Source organism: Mirounga leonina, unplaced genomic scaffold (genome assembly GCF_011800145.1).
Source record: "Mirounga leonina isolate KUSES-001 unplaced genomic scaffold, KU_Mleo_1.0 Mir_101664, whole genome shotgun sequence".
Lineage (NCBI taxonomy): Eukaryota > Metazoa > Chordata > Mammalia > Carnivora > Phocidae > Mirounga > Mirounga leonina.
In genome coordinates this window covers 22,343,412-22,349,411 of record NW_023270175.1, presented here as the reverse complement: position 1 = coordinate 22,349,411, position 6,000 = coordinate 22,343,412, and positions in this window count along the sequence as shown.

Below are 6,000 nucleotides of genomic sequence, written 5' to 3'. Positions count from 1 at the left end.
GGGCTAGAGGAGGAGTTCAATGGGAGGGGTGGTGCATATGGGTGGGAAAATTTGGCAAAGGACAAGGTACAGAGGCCAAAATGCTCATGGTATATGTAAGGAATTATTTATATAGAGAGGGGATTCCTGTTGAGAATTCACAAGTGAAAATGTTTTAAAGTCAGCTTGGAGCCAAATTAAGGAGATCCTTGAATGCCCAGTTGAAGAATGTGTACTTCATCTTGGAGGTAATGACGCATCATAGCTTTTATGTTTGAGTGCGGCACTGACTGATGTCTACAAAGTAGTTTTTCAGAGCAGTATTCTAGAAATCTTGGGTTGACCTGGAAGAGACAATGCTAGGGGTGGAGAGGGGAATTAGGAGGCAGTTGTAGTGTGAGGTGATGTGGACCTGAACTAAGATAATGAGACTGAGAATGGGAAGAAGTGGTGGCAAATGGATGCGGGAAATAGTCACAAGGAAGAATTCAATAGAATTTGGTGGCCTGACCAAGTGCTTCATTGGTTGATTTGACTTGCCTTGGTTCTCAAACTAGATCTTGCATCAGAATCCCCTGGTGGGCTTATTAAAACCCAGATTGCTGGGCCCAACCCTTGAGTTTCTGATTCAGTAGGTCTTTGATGGGACCTGAGACTGCATTTCTAACCAGTTCCCAGGTGATACCGATGTTACTGCTCTGGGGACCATACTCTGGAACCATTGGAGTCTGGACTATGTTACATCTTTTCCAACAAACAGACCATTAGAATCATGGTTTAGTCTTTTCAATACGTGGTGCTGGAACAACTAGTTAGCCACATGCAAAAGAATGAAATCAGACTCTTACCTCATACTATATATATATAAACTTGTATATATATAAACTTGTATATATATATATATAAACTTGTATATATATATATAAACTTGTATATATATATATATATAAACTTGTGTGTGTGTATATATATATATAAACTCAAAATGGATCAAAGACCTAAATCTAAGACCTAAACATATAAAACTCTTAAAAGAAAATGGAGGGTAAATCTTCATGACAATGAATTTTTTTTAAGAACTCTTAGATATGACACCAAAAGCCCAAGCAACCAAATAAGAAGTAGATAAATTGAACTTAGTCAAACTTAAAAAACTTCTGTGGTTCAAAAGATACTATCAAGAAAGTGAAAGACAACTCAGAGAATGAGAGATCATATTTGCCAATCGAAAGTCTGTTAAGAAACTTGTATCTAGAATATATAAAAACTCTTACAATTCAATAATAAAAAGACCAATAACCCGGGCGCCTGGGTGGCTCAGTTGGTTAAGCGACTGCCTTCGGCTCAGGTCATGATCCTGGAGTCCCGGGATCGAGTCCCGCATCGGGCTCCTCGCTCAGCGAGGAGTCTGCTTCTCCCTCTGACCCTCCCCCCCTCATGCTCTCTCTCTCTCTCTCATTCTCTCTCTCTCAAATAAATAAAATAAAATCTTTAAAAAAAAAAAAAGACCAATAACCCAATTTTAAAATGGGAAAAGGATCTAAATAGGCATTTCTCCAAAGAAGATATACAAATGGCCAATAAGCACATGGAAAGATGTTCAACATCATTAGTCATCAGGGAAATGCAAATCAAAATAACAAGATACCATGGCAGGGACAAGATTATAGAAGACCTTATATTCTCTGCATATGACTTTGCACTTCGTCTTGATGTGGAGTCACTGAAATCAGCAGAGTTGCTTCAAACAGACTTGCTTCATGACACTGGTGGAAGCATGAAGGAAGGATCACAGACTTGTAAACCATTTCGGAGGCTATTACAAAGTTTAGGAGATGTCACACAAATGTTTCTCCAGTCTCATCTACATACTAAAGCAAACATAAAATGGGACAAATATAAGAAATCCTAAGGAGGTAGAATTGGCAGGATGGTAGTTGTTTGGTTATGGGAAGCTGGGATGAAGGAAGAGTTGAGGATGATACCCAAAGTTCTATTTTTAATAACTGGTGCCTGGTGGTACCATTTACTGTGATAGAAAACACAAGAAGGGTGAGTTCTGGAGATTAAAAGAAAAAACAAAGAGGGGCACCCAACTGGCTCAGTCGGTAGAGTATGTGACTTGATCTCCAGGTCATGAGATGGAGCCCCACATCAGGGATAGACACTGCTTTAAAAAACACATACATACACGGGGCGCCTCGGTGGCTCAGTCCGTTAAGCGTCTGCCTTCAGCTCAGGTCATGATCCCAGGGTCCTGGGATGGAGCCCCCCTGTTGCGTGGGCTCCCTGCTCACTACAGAGTCTGCCTCTCCCCCCAACTTATGCGCTCTTTCTCTCTCACTCTATCAAATAAATAAATAAAATATTTTTAAAAAATAAAAACACAAGGATATGCTGAATATCAGCTATAGTACGTTTGAGATGCCCTTATGATCAGCGAACTCCCTAGGCTCTCTAAGTGATCCTTTGAGTTAATTTTATTCATCTTGTCCAGGTGGGAAGAACGTTCACTGAGTTAAGTAGCCCAAGTGCTGTCATCAGCTTGAAAATTAGATTTCTCTTTGTAAAATGATTTATTATTCAGACTTTTAGGAACTGGTTCACAGGAGTGGGCTCACCCCTCTACCCTCACCTTCAAACTTCTAATCCCTCAGCTTTCCAGGTGACACAAAACAGAGTTCCAGACCATTCAAAGCTGGAGGTCAAACTATGACTTAGAATTCCTTGAGTCTCGGTGATCTCCGCAAGGTGCCTACTTCGAGCACCAGCAGCCCCGCCTCTCACCCACTGACACTGTCCCAGCAACAAGAAAGTGTGTGGTACCTTCTTTGTTTAAACCCAGGAAGTGGATTTTGTTTTTATTGTTATAAAAACTTTGAAGATAAAGAAAAAGAACCAAAAAAGGGATGTTTCTAGCTTAATCTTTTGCTGCCACCTAGTGCCAGAACTCAGCATATTCAGTAAGCTGCTCCAGAGAAAATTAACAGGGTTTGTGCATTGCCACAAATTCGAAACAGACAATAACAACGATCTATTTTAGCGAACAATATCTATCTTGACATTAATTTTTCACATTATTTCTCACGTTTTTAAAGATTTTATTTTTAAATAATCTACACCCGATGTGGGGCTTGAACTCGCAACCCTGAGATCAAGAGTCCCAAGCTCCACCAACTGAGCCAGCCAGGCGCCCTAGCACTCATATTTAAATACCAGCCTTTTCCAGCATTCAGACACCAGTCCTTTTAAATGACTGAGAATTCAATTTTAAGGCAATTCCTTTCTAGCCTCAACTTTGGTTACCTGCTGGGGGAATTCCTGAGAACACACGGAGACCCAAGTAGGTCAGAGTATCCCTTTCTGCAAGTTGGGCAGCACTTGGGATAAATTCCCCTTGGAAGCTGAGTCAGATGGGACTGGAGTCTAGAATGTTCTCATAACCATATTTTACAACTTTGGAAGAATCTTCAATTTCACATTAAGCGTTTATACGAAATAGCTAAAATTTAGCCTGGTATGTAATTATTACAGCTGCGTCAGTTTGCATTCCCGCCAACAGTGCACTAGGACTCTCTTCTGCCCACATCCACGCCAACACTTGTCATCCCTTGTCTTTTTGACAATGGCCAAAGAATGACTTCCGATGGTCTGCAATAATTTTGAGAAAACAGGCATATTTGCATACACATCATTAAAAACAGCGTTTGAACTATTGTGTGGTAATAAATCACGTAGGCAGGAGAAGCATTCAGGATGATGACATTTGTGTTTGGAAGTGCTAGAGCTACAGAGGCCAAGTAAGAAATTAAAAATATGAGGCTTGTGAAGATGAATGTACCAGTTCTCTGCTTGAATCTGCATCTGCTAGCTGTGTGATCTTAGGGAAGTTACTTACCTTCCCTGAGCCTCGTTTCCTCGTCTCTACACTTGCTGTAGGTTACTGTGAGGATTGACGTGTTCCACCAACTTCCTGGCATCTAGCAAGCGCCCAATAAATAATAACTGCTATTTGTAGTAACAGTATTAAAAATAATTAAGCTTACCCCTTGCCTCCTCCCATGGAGTTAAACACGGTTCCAGGAGCAAGAGAAGGAGGTTCTCTGTCGTAAATGCTCCAAGGCATTTTGGAAGGTAATCATGACAACCTCAGCTTCAGCAGCAGATGCCACAGACCCAAGTTCAAGGGGTCCCTGGCGGGTCTTGGAGGCCTGTTCTCAGAGAGGATATGAAATCAGTAGGAACAACCAGACATGCTCAAGGTTAGAGAAACAGGAGAATAAAGCCCAAATTCTTTAACACTGTCTTTATACTCCAGAGAAGCAGAATCGCTTGCTGTAAAACAAGGTGGTGAATATCCCGCGGGCTCCGGGGTTGGACTGACCTGAGTCTAAACTCAGGCTCTGCCACTGATAAGCTGTGCCACTTTGTATAAGTTACCAAACTGCTCTGAGCCTTACTCCCTTCACTGTAATGATAGTGGGAATGATAATAACAGCGCTTAACTCTTAAGGTTATTGCAAGAATTAAATAAAATGATGTGTGTAGGGGCGCCTGGGTAGCTCAGTCTGTTAAGCGTGTGCCTTCAGCTAGGGTCGTGGTCCTGGGGTCCTGGGATCGAGCCCCGCCTTGGTCTCCCTGCCCAGTGGGGAGTCTGCTTCTCCCTCTCCCTCTGCCCCTCTCCCCTGCTCATGCTCTCTCTCACTCTCTCTCTCTCTCAAATAAATAAAATCTTTCAGATAAAATGATGTGTGTAAATCACAATGCCTATCATAGAGTCTGTCATCCATAAATCATTGTCAGTATGCCATGAAATCCTCCCACTTGCCACCACATCAACTATGGCCTTGATATTTGAACTGGCCTGGTACTTTCAAATGAATTGTCATAATCTGAGATGCAGGTCTTCCACGTCCTTAGCTTTCTTTCTTTCTTTTTTTTTTTAAAGATTTTATTTATTTATTTGACAGAGAGAGAGAGAGCACAAGTAGGCAGAGAGGCAGGCACCTGAGATCGTGACCTGAGCCGAAGGCAGACACTTAACCGACTGAGCCACCCAGGCGCCCCTGTCTTTAGCTTTCTAAAGTTCAAACCTGACCATAATCACCATTTATTAAACACTTAGCAGATTCCAGGCATTTAGGTACTTTTTCTTAATCTTCGCAACACCTAAATAAGGCAGACTCTATTTCCCCCTTTACACATGACAAAAGGGAGGCTCTGAGAAGGTTAAGTAACTTTCCCCAGGTCATACAAGTGGCGTGGTCAATATTTGAACCTGGGTGCCGCATCCCCTACTTTTGCTCAGCATCGTACTGCCCGACCTTTATAAAATCACCTTCCGAGACTTCCTATGGCCTTCAGGGGAAAGGTCAAACCCCTCAACTTACTATATAGGCTTTTCTTTATCTGGCTCTAGCCCCCTACTGACCCCTCTGAACTCCTCACCTATAGCCCAATTGCCTCCTCAAAAAAAGCCTTCCCTGATGCCCTTCCTGGGTCTCCCAGAGCACCCTGGCCATATCTCTATTGTCACACTTGTCACACTGTAGTGTAAATGTTGATTTAATTGTAAGTGTCCTTCAAAAGGCCATGAACTCCTGAAGGCACTGTGTCTTATCCATCTACCTATTCCCACTGTCTGGCAAAGTGCTTGGCACAGAGTAGGAATTGAATCGATGGGTGTTGAATGAGTGAATACATGAATGAGTGGATAAACTGATGAATATTCAGCAGAGAAGGCCCAAATATAAAGTCCCACCCCTTTTTAGAACGGTGGTGCTTAAGGTGGGGTCCTTGGACCAGCAGCAGCATCTGGGAACTTAGAAATGCAAATTATCGGCCCATGTCCCAGAATCAGAAACCCCAGGGTAGGGTCCCTGGCCACCTGTATGTTATCAGTGCCTCCTGGACACCTTCAAATGCACGTAAATTAAGAGTATGTTTATACAACGGATTTAAATTGCCCATAAACATGCATATACAAACAAGAAAAATATGATGGTTATTATTAATACTAAT